General features: G+C 44.3%; 1 long non-coding RNA gene across 1 annotated transcript in view; it reads right to left on the minus strand.

The window, feature by feature from the left end:
- The window catches only part of LOC124545000, a 371,391-nt gene that overhangs the window by 83,086 nt on the left and 265,436 nt on the right, over positions 1-22,869 (minus strand). The window lies entirely within an intron of this gene.

The raw sequence follows: 22,869 nt of genomic DNA on the forward strand, positions 1-22,869 counted from the left end.
GAAAGTGTTACAGTCACTGGCGTAAATATGATGTGTCTTATAAATAACCGGCCCTGTCAAGTTCATGTATGGCGGCTTCCCAACGTAGTAAACAAACGATGAATGTGTTGATATACTTTTATTGCTGGGTACGCTGAATAACCAAGCTGCTGCTGCTGCTGCTCGTGCGTACGCTGCACGGTTCCCTCGAAGGCACCATGCCGATAAGGTGGTTTCTCGTCGATTGGAGCAACGCCTTCGAGAAACCGCTACACTCGATTCACAGCTAATGGATAGAGGTCGTCGAAGGACTAGACGTACTCCACAAACAGAGGACGCGATTCTTGAAACTGTTCACCAATCACCTCGGCAATGATACTGCAGTGCAGTTCCAGATACCTCAAAGACTGGTTGTCGGAGTGATGCACGATGTAGAACTGCAACCATATCATTACATTTTAACTCAGCAACAGCCACTAGAAGACCGCAATCGACGAGTGCAGTTTTGTGAATGGCTTTTGACCATCGATAACTAACATTTTAAAATAACGTTATATGATCTGACGAATCTAGCATCACCCGTGAAGGTATTTTCAACGTCAACAAAAGCCATTATTGGTCGGAACACAACCCACATGTCACTCACGAAAATGGCTTTTGGGTACGCTTTGGCAAAAACCTGTGAGCTGGAATCGTGGGATGAATGATCTTTGGCCCTTACCTATTGCTGGGCAAGTTGAATGCGACTCTGTGTCGCACATTTCTTTGCAATACTTTACCACACACTTTAGGAAATCCTCCACTTGATGTTCAGTGACAGCATGATGGAGCACCGCAACACTTCAGAATGAGTAACTATGGAAATGAAGCGTCTCCAAGCCGTGGATTGGTCGTGGAGGTAGTGTGTTCTGCCCTCCACATTACCCGGACCTTCATCCGCTAGATTTTTATTTGTGGTATCACTTAAAGGAACAAGTTTATAGTATTCCACCGATGGATGTACACGACCTAATGCTGCTTCGGCAATGGTGGATGCAGATGTGTTGTGTACGGTCCAGCGAAGTATGGTCCAGCGACTGTTTGCAAATGGAACATCGTTACTTTGAACATCTTCTCGAAAGTGAACATGCACGTACCGGTTCTTTGAAGACAAGTCTGGGTGTCAAACGTACATGATGGAAATATTATGCGTAGCATAATTCGGAGTCTATTGTAGCTTACCTTTTGTGCTTTTTGTACTTCATTTGATACAGACGATGTTACCGTATCCGATATTATTTTCTATTGGCTTCATTTATGTTCACACACGAAGCAAAGCGATCGTTTTCGTGGTGGTTGTGGCGGTAAGTTTCTCTGGGACCAGACCTCTGAGGTCATAGGTCTCTAGGCTTCACGCTACTTAATCTAACTTAAACAAACTTACGCTAAGGAGAAAACACACACCCAGGCCTGAAGGAGGACTCGAACCTCCGACAGGTGAAGCCGTGCGAACCGTGGCAAGCCGCATGAGACCGCTCGGCTACTCCGAGCAGCTCGTTTACGTCTGTAAGAAGTTCGTGATATGTCGTAATGTTTAAATATAGGTAACAGTAACGGAAAGAAATACACACGGTACCGCATTGTGGAGGTGTGAGTTGGACGCAACTTGATGCTTTAACTATTTAAAAAAATAAAAAAATTTGGCGTGAACGTGACTCGAAAAGCGGTGAGTCTACCTATCAGTTCCCCACGTCACTGCCTCGTGTCACGGAGCGAATGGGGCAGCTCCGGCGCGTCGCGAGACTTCATACTACCTGCTCTTGGGCAAATTGCACGCTGTTACAGTGTTGCCGCAGCCTCGTTTTTTTAAACCGCATTTCTATCAAACCAACTGGAGGGGGGGGCGGGGGGGGGGGGGGGAACTAGGTATTGCTAGATACACATTTGTCTTGAACTAGGATGAATAATCGCATGCCGACGGCCAAGTGTGGCATTTTTCTTAGCCCTTTGTATAATTATGTTTAGTTAGGACATCAGGTGCTATGCATCAAATTGTACCAAGGTAGGGCTACCATTTGTAAATAAATGTTTTTTATTATTGTGTTGCTACATTTCTGTTTTAGTGCGGAATTCTGCTATCGTGGATGACTGGGGTGAATTAATAGTAGTATTCAGTCACTACATTCACAACATTAACATAAATACAAATTTCAGTGTTAGAATACCCCTTCTGAATTGATTTACCTGGAGCATAGAAAAGAAGTGAAACGTGGATGATAAACAAGAAGAGAATGCAGGCTTTTGGAATGTAGTTCTACAGAAGAATGTTGGAATGTTGAAGGTTAGGTCGGTAGATTGGATAACTAATGAGGAGGTACTGAGTCGAATTGCGGAGAAAAAAATTATGACGGACACGTCCGAATGCATACAGATATCATTAATTTAGTAATGAAAGGAAGTCTGTGTGTGAGCAGGGAGGGGGGAAAGGGGGGAGAGGATTAAAACTGTAGAGGCAGAGAAAGGCTTGAGTAAAACCAACAGGTCCAAATAGATCTAGTTTGTACGAGGTATGCAGATATGGACAGGCTGGCACAAAGCGACTAGCGTAGAGAACTACATCACATTAAGGACTAAACAACAATAATTTTTAGTTAAATCTATAAAATAGTCACGTTTGTGTTATCGAGAACTATGTTGTAAATATATGTGACATCCCTGTTAGAAGATTTGATCCTGCGCGAAACTCCTTTTACTGAGGTACGGGGTTAGCCCGAACCCTACCGACAGTATTTCCGAGAGTGTTCCACGATGTTTGCTGAGCCTTTTGGTATAAAGGACTCGCGGTGGTTATCAGTTGTACGTTAACAGTGATATACAGAACTATGGGCGGGTTTCCTCATGAAGAGTTGCACATCGTCCACGGATGGGAATGGAAGAGTCACACAACGAGCTATGCTGATCTGTTTCCAAAGTGCAGGCAACCACAATAAGTACTTTTGCACTATCTGAGTGTTGTTAAATTAAAATTTTGTTGGTGGTTACATATTACATGTTTTTTCACGATTGTCAAAGTATTTTCGCAAGAACCTGAGGCAACTGAAGTAACAAAACGAATAAGTCATAATTATCATTTTGTAATGTGCCAAGGGAGGTAACGGGTCCTTGTAGCAAAAAATTCAGAAAATAGCACTTAACAGGTTTCGAAATTTTGTCCGTGGTATCCGAGTTCACCTTGCGTTTTTAGCACCCTCCACCGGAAACAGAACACAAGAGCTGTATTTCCAAGATTTCAGGTTTCCTAAAAACAAGAGTTATATTCAGCGTGTTTTGTGGGAGAACGCTTGTTTGCGTGGCCATTATCCGCAACAAGTACCGAAATATTCGTTTCATAAAAGTTCGGTTGCACCTGTGGTCCAAGGATAGCGTTTTGGTTAAAAAGTAAACCGTCCTTGGTCCCACCACTACCTAACTTTAATTGACAATCAGCATTGGTAGCCGAAGACTTCCGGCATAAGAAGTTACCTTCGCTCTGATAACGGCCTTGTCAAAGAGGGCGGAGGAGCGGACAGAGGTTCAGGGCACTCTTACCCATAGGGTGGGAGACTGCCCCTAAAGGCGGAGGATTTAGCAATAATCAACAGAATGAGGATGTAGAAGACAATGGAAACCATTGCATAAAGACACACTACGTCAATCCACAGGACATGTTACCCTTAATGGAAAAAGTGTTGTGATGATCTCTCCACTGGAAAAAAATTCTGGGAAAGTCCCTTATTCGTATCTCCTGGAGGGGACTGTCTAGGGGGAGATGACCATGAACGAAAGACTGGATAACCAATGAAAGAATAATGTTCTACAACGCGGGGCGTGGAATGTCAGAAGCTTGAGTGTGGCAGGGCAACTAGAAAATCTGAAACGGAAAATGCAAAGGCTCAATCTAGATACAGCAGGGGTCAGTGAAGTGAAATGAAAAGAAAAGGATTTCTGGTCGGATGAGTATAGTGCAATATCAACAGCAGCAGAAAATGGTATAACGAGAGTATGATTTGTTATGAATAGAAAGATAGGGCAGAGAAAGTGTCACTGTGAACAGTTCAGTGATAGGGTTGTTCTTATGAGAATCGACAACGAACCAACACTGTCAGCGATAGTTAAGGTATACAGGCCGACGTCACAAGCTGAAGATGAAGAGATAGGGAAAGTAGATGAGGATGTTGAAAGGGTAATACAGTACGTAAATGGAGTTGAAAATCTAATAGTCATGGGACTGGAATGCTGCTGTAGGGGAAGGAGTACAGGAAACGGTTGCAAGAGAATATGGGATTGCGGCAAGGAATGAGAGAGGAGAAAGACAAATTGAGTTCTGTAATAAATTTCAGCTAGTAATAGCAAATACTCTGGTCACGAACCACAAGAAGAGGAGATATCAGAAACGATTGGCGGAAGGACAGATTCAGCACATAGGAAATTCAAAACAACCATCGGTGAAATTAAAAGCAAGGTGGTAGCATCAAGAGCGCAACTGGAATTCCATTGTTAAATGCAGAGGAGAGGTGGAAAGAGTACATTGAAGGTCTCTATGAGGGGGAAGGTTTATCTGATGCGATAGAAGTAACAGGAGGCGATTTAGAAGACATGGGGGACCCATATTAGAATCAGAATTGGATGACTTAAGATCAAATAGGGCAGAAGGGAGAGATAACATTCCATCAGAATTTACCACATCATTGGAGGTAGTGGCAAACGACTATTCACGAAACGTCTACCCACAAACCCACAAAACGACTATTCACGTTGGTGTGTAGAATGTATGAGTCTGGCGACACACCGTCTACCTTTCAAAACAAATTCACCCACACAATTCCAAAGACTGCAAGTGCAAAAATTATCCACAGTCAGCTTAACAAGTAATGCATCCAAGTTGCAGAAAAGAATAATATACAGAAGAATGGAAAAGAAAATTGAGCATATGTTAAATGGCGATCAGTTTGGCTTAGGGAAAGGTAAAGGCACCGGACACGCAATTCCGAAGTTGCGATTGATAATGGATGCAAGACTGAAGAAAAATCACGACACGTAGGGCTGTCGACCAGGAAGAAGCGTTCGACAATGTAAAATGGTGAAATATGTACGAAATAAAAGAAAGGTTCAGGAATGGGATTAAAACTCGAGGGGAAAGAATGATACGATTCACTGATGACATTGCTATCATGAGTGAAAGTGAAGAAGAATCACGTGATTTGCTGAATGGAATGAACAGTCTAATGAGTACAGAATATGGATTCAGAGTAAACCGAAGAAAGACGAAAGTAATGAGAATTAGCAGAAATGTGAACAGCGAGAAATTTAACATCAGAATTGATGGTCACGAAGTAGGTGAAGTTAAGGAATTCTACTACCCAGGCAGTAAAATAAAACTGACGGAGCAAGAAGGACATCAAAAGCAGACTAGCACTGCCAAAAACGGCATTCCTGGTGAAGAGAAGTCTACCAGTATCAAAAACAGATCTTAATTTGAGGAAGAAATTTCGGAGAATGTACGTTTGATAGTGAAACATAGACTGTGAGAAAATCGGAACGGAAGAGAATCGAAGCGTTTGAGATGTTATGTTAAAGACGAATGTTGAAAATTAGGTGGACTCATAACGTAAAAAACGAGGAGGTTCTGCGCAAAACGGACAGGAAAGGAAAATGTGGAACACAGATAAGGAGAAGGAACAGTATTATACGACACGTGTTGCGACATCGGGGAATGAGTTCCATGGTACTATAGGGAGCTGTGGCGGACGAAACTGTTGAGGAAGACGGAGATTTGAATACATCTAGCAAATAATTGAGGACGGACGTTGCAAGTGCTACTCTGACTGGCGTGCCACATCAAACCAAAGACTATTGGAGAAAAAAAAAGAAAAAAAAGGATTTGAAGCGCCTTTGTTCTTGCTTCAGTCTGTGTTCCACACGCGTTCCGTCCGTTATATTAAAGTGTTTCCAGTGAATTTAACTAGGACTGATATAGTTTTTTTTACATGCGACACTTACACATTATAAAATAATTCACTTCATAATTTGCTACGTTGCTAATGTATTACTTATAATTACTCGGTTTGCCGCCCGAGACCTGCGACTGCTCTCATCTGGTCATAGATCAGAGGTCGCACTATAACTGCACTTATCAATCATAGACATATTTTTACGTCACATTCTTTTTGTTTTCATATTTTGTAAGCTAACAAATGTATTGCACTATTACTGGGCTGGAAGTAATTGCGGATGTTTCTTACGAGATATTTGTGTGGTTACTTGGTAACTGTAGTTTCACTTGATGTCTCTTGTTTACCCAAGTGATAATGATGGTACCCCAACAAAGTAAATATTGTCAAATGAACATCTTTTCATTTTTCTTCTCCTCTCTCTCTCTCCCTCTTTGTCTTTCTGTCTCTCTCTCTCTCTCTCTCTCTCTCTTTGTGTGTATGTGTGTGTGTGGATGGGTGGGTGTGGGTGGGTGTGGGTGTGGGTGGGTGTGCGCATGTGCGAGCATGATTTTTATTTTACTTCAGAGATGTTAACATTGTGGTAACACATATGCATATACACGACTGTTTTATAATCCGTAAATACCACATATAATAAAATAACTGTATTATTACGTATTTAATTCACTGAAGATTCCATGACGTAAAAGGCTTAACGCACCAGGAACATTAATAAAGAGAGATTTCACCAAGGAAAAGGCTTTTCAGTTTATTAAACGAATAATGCTAGATATGGTTTGTAGTATAACATTTCAGACTACAATGTTCTCGAAACCTTTATTACATTTATAAATTTAGTTAGCTGAATCTTTCGCATTACCAAAGAAATTTTAATCAGCTCCAGGTGTAGTTTCTTGTTAATATTAAATTATCAGTTACAGAATTTGTTACTTTTTGTGGTCTGTCTGCACAAAATTTGTTGAATAAAAGAGGAACTTGAGTCTGTTACGCAACTCACAGATTACAATACAGCAATAGTTATTCAGTTGTTCATTACCTAGTAGTGTACATTATTTATTCTACAGCCTTGAATCGGTTCAGGATTTCTCATAGGCTCAACCTAAACGTAATCATACGTGTGCCCGTGCCTGAGGATGCTTCTAGTTGTTTGTTTTTTACGCGTCGTTTGACCTGTGATCTATCATCAATTATATGTAGTTGAGTCTAAGTTTAATATTCCATTAAATCCGCATGGCCACACATGTACTGATGGTATTTTTTTCTTGCAAGAGAATGAAACTAGTCTCTGCAGCAATGTGAGCTCTATGAATGGTTTACTCAGGCTGTGAGTCTGAATGGTTTCACTTAGCGTGTTGCAAGCGAGTGACACAAGCCTTTGGCGGACATGGCAGTTATTCGGATGTTTCCAGTCAGCCCCTTCGGTTATACATGAACAACTACTAAGGTTGCCAATTTGGTAGAAAGAAATAATGTGTTTTATACGAAAGAGAGGTGAATAGAAATTGTATGAATAAAAATTAAGTATTTTCAAAATTCATGTATTTATTGAGCTTACATATAAATTTTTCATACTTCTCGCATCAAGTGTGGATTTTTGGTAGGTTTTAAAAGGTTAATAACAGGTGCTACATCATAAATTTATATTGAAATAAAAGACCTACCTTTCTTTTATCTAATTTATTGGACCCCTGTCTCTCGTTCCTCTGGTCTATAGCCATCACTGGTAACTTCTATTTCAGTACGTGCTGAGGTCACTTGAACAAAAAGACTATAAGACACAACTTCTTTTAATTGTTTGGTGACTTAATCAGTTGCTTTTTGAGCATACAATGTCACCCGTGGGGAATATTTTTTGCGAGAAATATTTGTCAGCATTCGTTAATTTATTTCAATTTATTTAATTCATGTAGTTTCAGAATATGAATCAATCTTCCAGAAACGGTACACTGGATTGAATTTATCTTGAAGATCTCTTTTTATCATGTCATATGATTTCTTCCATTCCCACGCCACTGACCGTTTCGGCTCTTTCATGCAGGCACGAAGTTCACTATTAAGTAGATGCCTATTCATAAACACGGACGAATAACTGAAGTAAAAGCTACTTTTTGGCACTCAATAAAAAGCGTATATCGGAACGGCAATAAGAGACAGGCGAGAGCTGATTGCCGCCGACAATAATAATTTAACGATGGCAAAATAGTCGAATGTTTCAGCTCAGATTTGAATGCGCCGTACTGCGTCGATTGTTTTCATTCGGTCGCTCATACAGACCGGTTTCGCTGGAAAGAATGAATGAATGATCGGTACTTAAAACTACAGCCGAATGAATCGATTGTTTTCATCCGGTTGTTCCCATCCCTACAGACAGGAGGCTAGTATCCTGACAGCTGCTCCACGCGGTTCAGCCAGAAACGCTACTTTTGAGACACAGCTTCCGGGAGATGGAATCTCACTTCCGAAAACCCTCTTTCGCTGTCGTGTTTACATTTTAATACCTGCAGCAAATTTGACAAACCAGTCAAATATCGGTTTTCCTATCGTTAGTTGTTTTACACAAATGGCCTTTGGAAATCAGCTGTTCCGGTTTCTCTTCAATGGCTGTCTCTCTTCAGTTAAACAACGGAGGTAGTAACTTGATACTAATCGATAATGGAGTGTCTACATGACCAACCGTAAGCGCCACAGCGAAATCGGTTCACCAAATCCGGTTTCGGGAGCCGCATGTAAACGTAGTGACATTAACAGGGTGCTTTTCTCAACGAAATCGGTGTCCGCGCGTTCGGATTCGCGCACCGTGGCGGCTGAACGCGGCGCTAGCGGCGGGAATCGAGGCCATTCGCAGCGGGGGAGCGGCCCAGATCCGAAGCCGGACCCCGCGGCCAAAGGCAGAGGCGGGCAGGCAGCGCGCGCCTTCCGGGAAGACACGCCGCGCCGGCGAGCCTGCGACGGCTGCGCCGCCCGTCCGTGCTGGAATGCACGTGGACAGCGGCTGCTCCAAGTCAGTCCACCACTCAGCTCCCGACAGGTGCAAAATTCCCACGAACTTTACACCAGTAGCGTGAGTGGCGTGAATATAACTTTTTTTTGTAGACAAATACATGTACTCAGTTTAACTGAATATGTCACAGAAAGACAAAATTTAGAATTATCTATTTTATCGGGAAACTAGCTCTAGGCTTAAAATGTTAAAATTTGGTTAGATCACATAAGATTGGCGATAAGATCACACATCACACGACGCGTTTCGAGAACAGGCGAATAAAAGGCAGTACATCACGCTCTGGATAAATATATGCCAACTAAATGGTTTAAGGACGGAAAAGACGCACAGTGGTTTAATAACAAAACTTGAAAACACTGAGTAAGGAGAGACTGTTGCACACAAAGAATGCGCAAATGACAACAGGAAAAAGTTAGTAGAGATTCGTGTGTCCGCAAAGCCACCATCGTACCGTAGATCTTGCCGACCATCCGAAAAAATTCCGGTCCTACGTAAAATCACTAAGGGCATCGAAGGTTTCTACCCAGTCACTCGTGCACCAGTCTTGTGTGTGACAATACAAAACAGCAATAGAAAAGCCGAAGTTGTAAGAAATTATTCACGAAGGACGATCGTACAAATACGACGGCGTTGGACCCCCGTACAGACTCCGGTATGGAGCACATAGTAAAAGGCAATCTCGGCGCAGTGAAGTTCAAATCCTTCAAATGGCTCTAAGCACTATGGGACTTAACATCTGAGGTCATCAGTCACCTAGAACTACTTAAACGTAACTAACTTAAGGACATCACACACATCCATGCCCGAGGCAGGATTCGAGCCTGCGACCGTAGCAGCAGCGCGGTTCCGGACTGAAGCGCATAGAACCGCTCGGTCACAGTGACCGGCGATTTCATGCTCGACGGGCTGCTCATAAACTACACATCACGCCGGTAAATGCCAAACGACGCCTCGCTTGGTGTAAGGAGGATAAACACTGGACGATTGAACAGTGGAAAAACGTTGTGAGGAATGACGAATCACGGTACACAACGTGGCGATCCGATGGCAGGGTGTGGGAATGGCGAATGCACGATGAACTTAATCTGCCAGCGTGTGTAGTGCCAACAGTAAAATTAGGAGGAGGTGGTGTTATGGTGTGGTCGTGTTTACCATCGAGCAGGCTTGCACCCCTTGTTGGGTTTTGCGGGACACTATCACACCACGATCGTGCTCGCCCTGGAAGTAGTCCACCTCTACTAATCCATCGATTGGAATATTCGACGCTGAGGTAATTCCGCACATCGACATCAAAGCGTGATGGAGCTCCGTCGTGCTACAGCCACATGTCCATCCGAAACTTTAGTGGCATTACATCCAATAGGGTAGGCAAAACATCTCGAATAAATGTGAAGTAGATCGGTCCTTTTTGTGTGGCAGTAGATATGTCCCAATGATATGGTCACAAATTATCCAGACACAGATGTTAGGAATTTTGAATCGCCAGCACACGCGAATTTTCTTCCGTCCAAACATGCATGTTGTTCAAGTCTCTAGTAAACGTACATTCATCTGTGAATAGTACCAAACTCGGAAACTGTGGCTGGAGTACGTGTCGTTGTAAATACCACTGCGCAACCTTTACCCGTCGTAGGTAGTCCATCTCCCGTAATACCTGGACTCCTGCAGATGGAACCGGTGTTCACGGAAAACACGCCACACGGCATTTTTACCCGTTTGCAGCGCATGTGCCACCTGCCGAGTGATGGTGGCTTGGACCTCTTAGAACACTGTCACAACGTCCTCTTCAATTGCAGTGTCCTCGCCGATCGTGGATGACCCGCATCACGTTTCGGCACCTGTCAGAGAACAGACAGTAGACGGGGGATAGAATTCGCAACTACTAAGCACAAAGTGCTACAACTTTACTGTACAATGGATATACATTAGGCAAAAAATACCTAAGTGCAACTTTCCGGCTTCTCTTAGACGCCTCTTGATGGTGGCGAACGTGGAATGATGTGGGTTACTTCACTGGAATACCACACAAGGTCCACAATAGGGCGCGCACAAGAGCTGTGTAAAGGAATGTAGCACATGCGCAATAATGTTATGTGGCTCAGGTCGTCTATTCGTTGTACACAGATGGCTAAATGGTTCCATACCTGTCGTATTCAGAAACCAAAACGAATATCAAAACAAATCGGAACATATCGTCACAATCGTTCGTTCTCAGACTTTGACGCTCTCCAGTGCCCGAACCGTGCGTTCCGAATAAGGGTTACTTCTTAAAAACCGATCAGGTTTATTTTCTGCACAACATACCAAGTGTTGTCGGTGTTCTCTTTTTGGAGACTCTGTGTATAAATAATTTGCCAATAAATATAGTCAACTGCGTCAGCGTCTTTTTTCTTTTTCTTGGGGGAGGGAGGGGGGGGGGGGGAGATGGGGGGGGGGGACGATTGTCTATGTCTTTTGTGTAATCACTATTTTTTTAACTTACTGGTTCAATCGTTTATGATCCCCTTAGTGGACCACGATAAAAAAAACAGTTGTGAGTGTGATTTACACGATCGTATCAGAATGATCAGTCCTGCTCCGCTATAGCACCACTTTATTCCTTTATTTATAGGGGATTTACTAATAGTGCTAGACGAGTCTGAACTTAGTGTTGGTATGTGCCTAATGGGGAAGACAAAATCCTGAAGCTAGTACTCCAGTGTTTCCGTGAGAAAGAGGTTTTGAAGCACCAAAAACCGCAGAGTCCCCAGTAAGGGGGACAGCGACCTCCTGTTTCGAAAACGAGGTTCTGCGGCTCAGCTATCAGCTGCGGTTGTGGCGGCAGCAAGCACCCACCGCCAGCTGCGCAACGCTAACGTTTCAGCAACAGACGCAGCTACAGGTATCCGGCAATAGGGAGCGCTACCGAAACAATAGCTCAGTACTGTGAATGGGCGCAGTACCGGTTATTCTGTGTTACGTGACGTGGTCAACCACGCCCATCATGGAAATTCGCTCGAGAACAATGTAACATAGTTTCAAGTATCGTAATAAGAAGAAGGAAAGTTTGACCATTGGTAAAAAACGGAAATCCAGCATGTTATCCAAGCTGTTATTTCGGAGGCCGACACGCCCACACTTGAAAGTAACACTATTGTGAACGTCGTCAAGTGATTAAGAAATTCCTATTCCGCAGATGAAGTGTTTCTTTCTACTATCTCCTACAGCAATTTAGTTCTCAGAATGGACTAAAGAAGGGGAAGGTACTAAAAAAAAATAGATCGAGGAAAACAGAGAAGATAAATCGAAGAGCATTATCATACAAAGACTGCTATGAGAATTCAAATATAAGGATTTACTATGGCACAACCACTGACGTCCACCAGTAACATTCAGCATCTTTAATTATGTTTGAGCTCCGTAATAGGGACTAGACTAGGCCTAAACGTGACTGATAAATGATTTCGGATATGGATGAGTAAAGGTCTTAGCAGTTACTGCGTCGGAGCCAAAGTATGAGAGCAAAGTACTTCCTGAGACAAAATGTGTCAGCCGGCTGAAGTGGCCGTGCGGTTAAAGCCGCTACAGTCTGGAACCGCAAGGCCGCTACGGTCGCAGGTTCGAATCCTGCCTCGGGGATGGATGTTTGTGATGTCCTTAGGTTAGTTAGGTTTAACTAGTTCTAAGTTCTAGGGGACTAATGACCTCAGCAGTTGAGTCCCATAGTGCTCAGAGCCATTTGAACCATTTTGAACAAAACGTGTCATAGGATGTGCTGCTCTCTTTTGTACTCGCTCTGTACCTTCCGGCTGCCTAGGTGCAGGAGAAAGGCTTCAGCGGCAGCGGCAGTATGACGTCACTATAGGAGATAGAGCGTTAACAAAGAAGGGAAGTACACACAGCGAGAGGTTTTGTCCCACAAAGTACTGGGTGATCAAAAAGTCAGTATAAATTTGAAATCTGAATAAATCACGGAATAATGTACATAGTGAGGTACAAATTGACTCACATGCTTGGAATGACATGGGGTTTTATTAGAACCAAAAAAATTACAAAAGTTCAAAAAATGTCCGACAGATGGCGCTTCATCTGATCAGAATAGCAATAATTAGCATAAAAAAGTAAGACAAAGCAAAGATGATGTTCTTTAATAGCTGTAGTCGAGGAATAATGCTGTGAACAGCACTGTAAAGCATGTCCGGAGTTACGGTGAGGCATTGGTGTCGGATGTTGTCTTTCAGCATCCCTAGAGATGTCGGTCGATCACGATACACTTGAGACTTCAGGTAACCCCAAAACCAATAATCGCACGGACTTAGGTCTGGGGACCTGGGAGGCCAAGCATGACGAAAGTGGCGACTGAGCACACGATCATCACCAAACGACGAGCGCAAGAGATCTTTCACGCGTCTAGCAGTATGGGGTGGTTCTAATAAAACCCCATGTCATTCCAAGCATGTGTGTCACTATCTACATTATTACGTGGTTTATTAAGTTTTCAAATTTATACTGACTTTTTGATCACACGGTATATTTATATCATTACACAATCTTCATCTTCACTGTAGCAATTGGTGCTATACAATGTATGTCCTAAGTTTCACGCCAATGGAGCCTAAAACGTGATTCATATGAAACGGCCGCCTGTCGAGACCCAGCGGACGTGCAATTGTGGCACTGGCTTCCAAATTCCGGCCGTCGTCGCTAATTAACAGCATCCAGCACGGGTACACGAACCAGCCGCCTGCTGCGAGGCCCGTATACAACATCAGCTGAAGAGACGCTGTCGGTAGTCCTTTGTTTCATCCGTGCGATCAGTTTCTCAACACGCCTATTCGCCTGTAAACATGTCCGCAGCCTCCGTTCACCCCGGCATTTGTAGTCCGTCGTGCACCACGGTTGCTTCGGCGCCGGTTTTGGATAGCGCAATTTTATCATGTACAGTATACTTTAACCAAGGCGGCACATGAGCAGTTTAAAAACAGCAGTTATGACAGCAACTACACTGTTTTCTGCGTCTCCCGGACACGCTTCATATACCCTCCACTGCTAGTGCTGCCACCTGTCTTCTGTGAGTGGTTAATGCACCTTGACGTCGAACATAGGCGGTGGTCACATTGTCGCTCTCCATTTTGATGCACAAACGTGCGACAGTGGTAAAGAAAAAAAAGAGAATACTCTGAGAGCTGCTAAACGATGTGGAGCAAACCACGATTTCCTCTCTCTGCTACTTTCCAAGATATGAACACCCTCCATAGGAGATTTTTCGATCAGGTGGCCTGCAGCGGGATCCCTACCGGTAACCCTTGACCTCGCGCAGAGAATGCACCGCTGCAGCTAATTTATTCTGCCGCAAGCGGGTTACTACAACTGGTGCCCACAGATTCGTGGTGATCCTCCGATAGTTGTGAAGGATACTGAATATATGGCTCCAGGATTGATGCGTGACGCACAGTAGCTGCAATTCAATTCGTATGCAACAAGTTGGTGGCAACGAAGCACCAGCTGTGGACGTTGACTGGTTGGCAACGTTATGCCTAAAGAAGGAAACTTGTGGCGTTCAAGTCGGTGAGGCGTGTACTAACTTACATTAGTGCCTCGAAGGTGATGCACGCAGGTGCACTGTGGCCACCTTCTGGGAAAATTTAGCAGCAGGTTCCCGCAAGGCCACCGCACCAGGAGGGTTAATTTTGCACGGAAGATTGCACTGCTCGGTGCGAGAAGAGTGGCGTGATTTTTCGATCAGGCGGCCTGCAGCGGGATCTCTGGAGGCGACCCCTGACCTGGCGCAGAGAATGCACCGCTGCAGGCGATCGCCGATACGCCGCCAACAGGTTTCCCAGGAAGACGCGACGGAATGAAGAGCCGCTTCATCTCTTTCGATACGCCTGCTACAACGAATCTTCGCATGAAATACAGGAGTTTCTGTACGACGAAGCGTGAAGTTTTGCACTGACCACTAGACGCTGCTTCCAGTTCATGGCACCGTCATGATTATAATATAATCATCGTTAACCATTTACTACTTTCACGATGTTTATATACTCAGGCTGCAAGACAGTGTACGTCGTAAGACGGGGAAGGGGGTTTCGATTGAAGGGGACGGGGACGCGATAGAAGAGAGGATTGGTTCAAATGGCTCTGAGCACAATGGGACTTAACATGTCATGTCCCCTAGGACTTAGAACTACTTAAACCTAACTAACCTAAGGACATCACACAACACCCAGTCATCATGAGGCAGAGAAAATCCCTGACCCCGCCGGGAATCGAACCCGGGAACACGGGCGTGGGAAGCGAGAACGCTACCGCACGACCACGAGCTGCGGACAAGAGAGGATTGGCTGGGTATCTGGAAAGGGGACGGAAAAGGGAGTCAGTGATTACTTCTTAACTGTGGATAGCGTTAAACAGCTTGAATTTATTTAAAGAGAGGAATCACAGAAACGAGCTATTGTAATAAATGTAAATCTGCAGGCTGTCGTGGCCATTGTCACTGAAGTTAAAATCTTCTAGGCTATTAGGCCTAGACCGTTCGACACCTCCTCTGCTGCGGTCTTCCTCATGATCTTCCGGTGTCCACTACTGCTAGAACACTGTCAAATGGTTCAAATGGCTCTAAGCCCTATGGGACTTAACATAGCCGGCCGTGGTGGACGTGCGGTTCTAGGCGCTGCAGTCCGGAGCCGCGGGACTGCTACGGTCGCAGGTTCGAATCCTGCCTAGGGCATGGATGTGTGTGATGTCCTTAGGTTAGTTAGGTTTAAGTAGTTCTAAGTTCTAGGGGACTGATGACCTAAGGTGTTAAGTCCCATAGTGCTCAGAGCCATTTGAACCATTTTTTTTGTAAGGTTGTATCATTTGGTCCAGTGCGAGCGATGCATCGTTCAGTAATCATTTGATTTAAAAATTACCGCGCTTCTAGATGCCTTCTGGCGGTGCCCCATCCTGTTGGTAAATGAAGTCCTACGAATCAGTTGAGCTGTGGAGTTGCACAGCGAACGAATTTCTGCAGACTCCTTGTAAAACTATGGCGGATGCGTCCGACATCTGTGTGAGACAGTCGGGGGCGGCCCGGCGATTTGCCTTTACACAAACAACCTGTTTCTCGGAATTGTTCATGCCATCATCTACAGCCCTAGGCTGTAGGAGGATCCACACCGTACCTAATACGAAAGTCGCGCTGAACGATTATTACTGCAAACAATCCTGTTGGCAGAACGTCGGCAACTGAGCATTATAGAGGTTGAAAATACCGTTTCAGTTGTAAAATACTTTATTTTCACACGACCGGTTTCGGACTGTTATAAGCCCATCCTCAGGTGTCGTAGCTGTGCTGTGGTCCCCGAGCGCCGCGTGTACCAGGGGCGGTGTGCTGCCTATGAGCGCAGAACTGACCCGCATTGCACAAAACAGAGCACAAAAAGCTTTCTGTTGTCCCGACACCATTTTTTCGTAGAACTGAAGTGGGCCCACACGCTACCTAGCGGGAACCATGTAAAACTCGAGAGTTTGCTCTTCTGTACAGTACGTTTTTCACGCACATATCTCAAATAACATAATAGTTATGATTTTTTAAAATCGGATGGTTCTTTTTGGCACACCCTGTGTATTGCAAATATTGAAGGAATATCAGAACGGCAAGAGGTATGTTAAAAACAAACAGTATTTGATGATGGGGTTGCAGAAACCGTGATTTAGACATGAGGCAAACTAATAAAAATTGAGTCCAAATTATTTAGAGTATACAGAATGAGATTTTCACTCTGCAGCGGAGTGTGCGCTGATATGAAACTTCCTGTCAGATTAAAACTGTGTGCCCGACCGAGACTCGAACTCGGGACCTTTGCCTTTCGCGGGCAAGTGCTCTACCATCTGAGCTACCGAAGCACGACTCACGCCCGGTCCTCACAGCTTTACTTCTGCCAGTATCTCGTCTCCTACCTTCCAAACTTTACAGAAGCTCTCCTACGAACCTCGCAGAACTAGCACTCCTGAAAGAAAGGATACTGCGGAGGCATGGCTTAGCCACAGCCTGGGGGATGTTTCCAGAATGAGATTTTCACTCTGCAGCGGAGTGTGCGCTGATATGAAACTTCCTGGCAGATTAAAACTGTGTGCCCGACCGAGACTCGAAATTGGGACCTTTGCCTTTCGCGGGCAAGTGCTCTACCATCTGAGCTACCGAAGCACGACTCACGCCCGGTCCTCACAGCTTTACTTCTGCCAGTATCTCGTCTCCTACCTTCCAAACTTTACAGAAGCTCTCCTGCGAACCTTGCAGTTGAGTATATCTGCAGAGGAAGATTATGCCACAAAACTTGGAGAGATGGACTGATTGCTCCAATTCACAGAAAATGAGGCACACAGGCCACAGAAAACTGAAAACTATAAATCTGTCAGACTTTTCTCCACGGTGTACGAGATATTCGCTGAAATTATCGACTGCAAAAAAAAAAAAAAAAAAAAAAAAAAAAAAAAAAAAAAAAAAAAAAAAAAAAAAAAAAAAAAAAATTGTTCAAACTGGCTTTAGAAGTGGGTACTGCGCAAGAGATTGTTGCATGTCATGTAGGAAAATAAAGAGCGTAGAAGTGGGTGTGAATTAACACTTCGTCTGGAATTCATTTGGCCGGCCTAAGTGGCCGTGCGGTTCTAGGCGCTGCAGTCTGGAACCGCGAGACCACTACGGTCGCAGGTTCGAATCCTGCCTCGGGCATGGATGTGTGTGATGTCCTTAGGTTAGTTAGGTTTAACTAGTTCTAAGTTCTAGGGGACTAATGACCTCAGAAGTTGAGTCCCATAGTACTCAGAGCCATTTTTTTGGAATTCATTTGAGAAAGATTTTGACTTGATTGCGGCCAAATCTGTTACGACAAAAATAAGGAACTTGTTGAATGTATGTCAGTGCACTGAAGGTTATACTCTATCTGATCAAAAGTAGCTGGACAGCTATTAGAGGACATTAGTATCTCTTGCGTCCACAGATTACCTTTATGACATCTTGAACTCTGTTGGGGACATGTTCAGTACGGTGTCTGAATGTCTCTGGAGGAATGGCAGCCCATTCTTCCTCAAGAGCTGAAACGAGAGAAAACAGTGAACACCGGGTTCAAATGGCCCTAAGCACTATGGGACTTGACATCTGAGGTCATCAGTCCCCTAGACTTAGAACCTAAGGAGATCACACACATCCATGCCCGAGGCAGGATTCGAACCTGCGACCGTAGAAGCAGCGCGGTTCCGAACTGAAGCGCCTAGAACCACTCGGCCACAGCGGTCGGCTGAACGCCGGGGTCTGGAGCAAAGTCGAGTTCTAATTCTTCTCAAAAATAAGATTTTCACTCTACAGCGGAGTGTACGCTGATATGAAACTTCCTGGCAGACTAAAACTGTGTGCCGGACCGAGACTCTAACTCGGAACCTTTGCATTCCGCGGGCAAGAGCACTTGCCCGCGAAAGGCAAAGGTCTCGAGTTCGAGTCTCGGTCCGGCACACAGTTTTAATCTTCCAGGAAGTTTCACCCCAAAAATGTTTCATTCGGTTGGAACATTGGGCATGCCGTTCATTTGAAGACTAATATTGTTCACAAATCATTGCCTCCAATGTGCTGTTAGGTGACAGGATGCAAGGTTATGCTGATACAATAATCAAATTCGAACGTTCCTCTACTGTCCGCCGGACACAATTCTGTAAAATATGTTCATGTCCTTTCGCATTTAGTGGTCCCTTACGCAAAAATAAGGGGACTGCAACCACGCCATGAAAAACTCTCCCATACCATAACACCATCTCCTCCTTGGCCCCACACATGACGACAGGTAACGTTCTGCATGCGTTTGCAAAACGTAAAAGCCTTCCAATGGATTACTACAGCGTAATTAACCATTAGATGAAATGTGGCTTAGCTTTGACTATAATGTCAACTAGGAACATGAGGAGCTGCGCGTCTGTTGTACCCCATTGTTTTAGACTCCCTACGCACCGTAATTGTCCGACCTAGACTGACCGTAGCGCTTCGGAACTCACGTGTGATAAGTTCCACTGATGTCATGCACCGCAGTTCTCGACGGTCAGTATCGGTCAGTACATGTGGTCTTCCTGTTGGTTTAGCTATAGCTTCACGTTTCCACTTCACAATCACATCGTCAACAGTCGACGTGAGCAGCTTTAAGAGCGTTGACATGTCCCTGATGGTTTCGTTGGTCAGGTGACATCAAATGATTAGACCACTTTCGAAGTGACGGAGCTCTGCTGGCTGACCCATTTTACTGTTACCGTTTCTCTGCTAACAACCTAATATTCCCTTTGTATCATTTTATACTAGTAGGTCCGCATCTCCTGGCATCTAGTGGCCAATTTCGCATTGATCAGATATTAAGCAAGCCAATTCTGCTACTACAATTAGACGTCTTCAGGCTGGAAAGAGGAGTCAGGCAAAGAAATTCTGTTCCCATCTAGTCATTGTTTTCAACTAGAAACACAAGCTCTTTTGCCAGTTCTCTAACCTCGTTGTGAATTGGTACTATTTTCTTTTCAATGTCGTTAGTGTATATCCTTTGTGTGGTATTGCAATCGATACTTAGCTCTGTTACAAACTAGCTCCAGTACGATCGTTTACGCCTTTTGAAGTTCATCTGCACCAGAAACATACAATAGAATGCCATAAACTAAACGAGCATGGTGTCGTATTGCAATCGATACTTAGCTCTGTTACAAACTAGCTCCAGTACGATCTTTTACGCCTTTTGAAGTTCATCTGCACCAGAAACATATAATATAATATTATATGTAATATATAATATAATATAATAGCATGGTTCAAGTATATTCAGTTCATATACATTTTTCCACTTTTATTCAAATTTGGCGATCTGGGAAACGTCCTTTTAGTATCTCTTGCGACTGCTTCGGTCGCAGGTTCGAATCCTGCCTCGGGCATGGATGTGTGTGATGTCCTTAGGTTAGTTAGGTTTAAGTAGTTCTAAGTTCTAGGGGACTGATGACCACAGCAGTTGAGTCCCATAGTGCTCAGAGCCATCTGAACCAGTAAATCTTGGGGAAATTGCACGATATTTCCAAAAGCATGATAGAAATTACGTCCGATCGGCACGGAGGTCGTGTGAGTCGGAGCAGTAAGTCAACAACAATGATGTCCCAGCAAGGTGTTAACTTTGAGAAATGCATATTGGTGTCCACCTACTATGACTTTACTCAGGGTGGACGAAGGAAAATCTGAAGGCCGCTCGTCCCGGAAGCGAGTTCAGAGTCGTCACCACTGTGGTACTACGTTCGGTGACAATTCGACTTAACGATTCTCCTCAGTCACGTATTTTATTCGATATCAGCTCCTGCGCCTTCTTACGACCTCTGTTGTGAGACAGGCCTGAGCTGAGAGCAGGAGTGTAAAGAAGCCCTTTTTGTTGTTCGCCGTCTTTCACCTGAGCCGGAGTGGGCGAGATTTATGGTTGGGCCTGTCGATTACTTTTTTGCCTCGTGTCGGATTAACGGTCTGGCCGCTGCGGCTTCCCCCTGGCTCGCAGCGGGAAGCTCCTCTTGTTTAATGAGGATCCCGGCTCTCCGGTGGACAAAAGGTCGAGTGAATCAAAAGGGGCGCCGCTCATAACGTCATCGTTGCGCTGCTGCTCTCACACCTTTCAATCATTAGTCATTCCGCAGTTCTCATACTGACTTGGCAGAAATCTGCTCTCATTGAAGTGATTGGTAAGGGCGAGGAAACGGAGTGGTATCCATACAAGATCACAGTAGTTATGAAAGGCATGATGTTATAAAATATTAAGAAATGCAGAAAATGACACAGGCGAAATGGAATACAGAAATCTAAACAAAAAGGACATTGATAAATAGCGCAAAGTGACTAAGCAAGATTGACCAGAGGACAAATACAGGACTGTAGAAGGATGCAACACTAGGGGAAACAGATGCCGTCAATAGAACATTGGACGTTTCGAGATAAGAGAAGCAGCTGTATGTATATCAAGAGCTCAGATGGGAAGCTACTACTGTGCATAGAAGGCAAAACTGAAAGACGGAACTTCGCTGTCAGGCCCTGAAGACCACCCAATATCGCCCTTCACTCTCTGCCATGTGGCATCATTCCAAATGGTTCAAATGGCTCTGAGTACTATGAGACTCAACTGCTGAGGTCATTAGTCCCCTAGAACTTAGAACTAGTTAAACCTAACTAACCTAAGGACATCACAAACATCCATGCCCGAGGCAGGATTCGAACCTGCGACCGTAGCGGTCTTGCGGTTCCAGACTGCAAGACATCATTCCGATGCCTTATCGAGAGGCGTGCGTTTAGCACACCGCCTTCAGAAGAAATAAACAGTGTGTCCCGGAAGGAATGGCCAAGAGTCGACGATATGACAGCTACGATCATTCGAAGGCTAAAGGTCTAGTAAACATGGGGTGTAAAATGCGTACCTTAAGGGCTATGTTGACGTAGATGTAGATGAGATGGTAGATATGATGCCGTGAAAATTTGACAAAGCTCTGGAAGATCTAAATCGAAACAAGGCCCCGGGAGCAGACGATATTCTATCAGAACTACTGATAGCCTCGGGAGAGCAAGCCATAACAAAACTCTTGCATCTGGTGTGCAAGATGTATGAATCAGGCTAAATACCTTCAGACTTCAAGAAGAATGTAGTAACTCCAGTTCCAAAGAAATCAGTTGCTGACAGGTGTGAAAATTACCGAATAATCAGTTCAATCAGTCATGTTTGAAAAATGGTTCAAATAGCTCTAAGCACTATGGGACTTAAAACCTGAGATGATCAGTCCCCTAGACTTAGAACTACTTAAACCTAACTAACCTAAGGTTCAAATGGTTCAAATGGCTCTGAGCACTATGGGACTCAACTGCTGAGGTCATCAGTCCCCTAGAACTTAGAACTACTTAAACCTAACTAACCTAAGGACATCACACACATCCATGTCCGAGGCAGGATTGAACATGCGACCGCAGCAGCCGCGTGGTTCCGGACTGAGGCGCCTAGAACCGCTCGGCCACAACGGCCGGCGTTTGAAAAATACTAACACGAGTTCTTTGCCGGAGAATGGAAAAACTGATAGGAGCAGACCTAGGTGAAGATCAGTTTGGATTCCCGAGTAATGTAGGAACACACGAAGCAGTACTGACTAATCTTAGAAGATAGGTAATTTGTTAACACTGAATATAGATTTAAGTGTTAGGGAGTCTTTCCTGAAGGTATCTGTCTAGAATGTAGCCATGTATGGAAGTAAAACATGGATGATAGACGCTTTAGATAGGAAGAGAATAGAAGCTTTCGAAATGTGGTGCTACAAAAGAATGCTGAAGATTAGATGCGTCTATCACGTAACTAATGAGGACGTACTGAAGCGCGGGAACAAGGGATTTGTGGTGCAACTTGACCGGTTGATAGGACACGTTCTGAGACATCAAGGGGTGTATTGGAGGGAAGTGTGGGTGGTAAAATCGTAAAGGGAGACCAAAAGATGAATAAGGTAAGCAGATTCAAAAAAAATGTAGGCCGGAGCTGTTATTCGGAGATGAAGAGGCCCGCACAAGATAGAGTAGCATGGAGAGCTGCATCAAATCAGTCTTCGGACTGAAGACCACAACAACAACAGCAAGAGATATGAGCACTTATTCATCTTCAGTACTTTGCACAAGTGCTTGCATTTTAGAGCCCATGTTTAATGGACATTGTTGCTTCAAATGATAGTTCCTGTCATACCCGCGAAAATTGACCGTTTCTACTGGGACAACCTGTATCGATGTGGTATACAAGTGAACTTGTTGGTAACAATATAAAAGGAAAAGGAAGTAATTGAAGATGAGATGGGAGAAGAATTTGACAAAGCTCTGAAAGAACTAAATGGAAACAGGGGCCCTGCAACAGACCACATTCCCTCGAAATTATTGAC

The sequence above is a fragment of the Schistocerca americana genome, chromosome 8 (assembly GCF_021461395.2).
Source record: "Schistocerca americana isolate TAMUIC-IGC-003095 chromosome 8, iqSchAmer2.1, whole genome shotgun sequence".
NCBI lineage: Eukaryota > Metazoa > Arthropoda > Insecta > Orthoptera > Acrididae > Schistocerca > Schistocerca americana.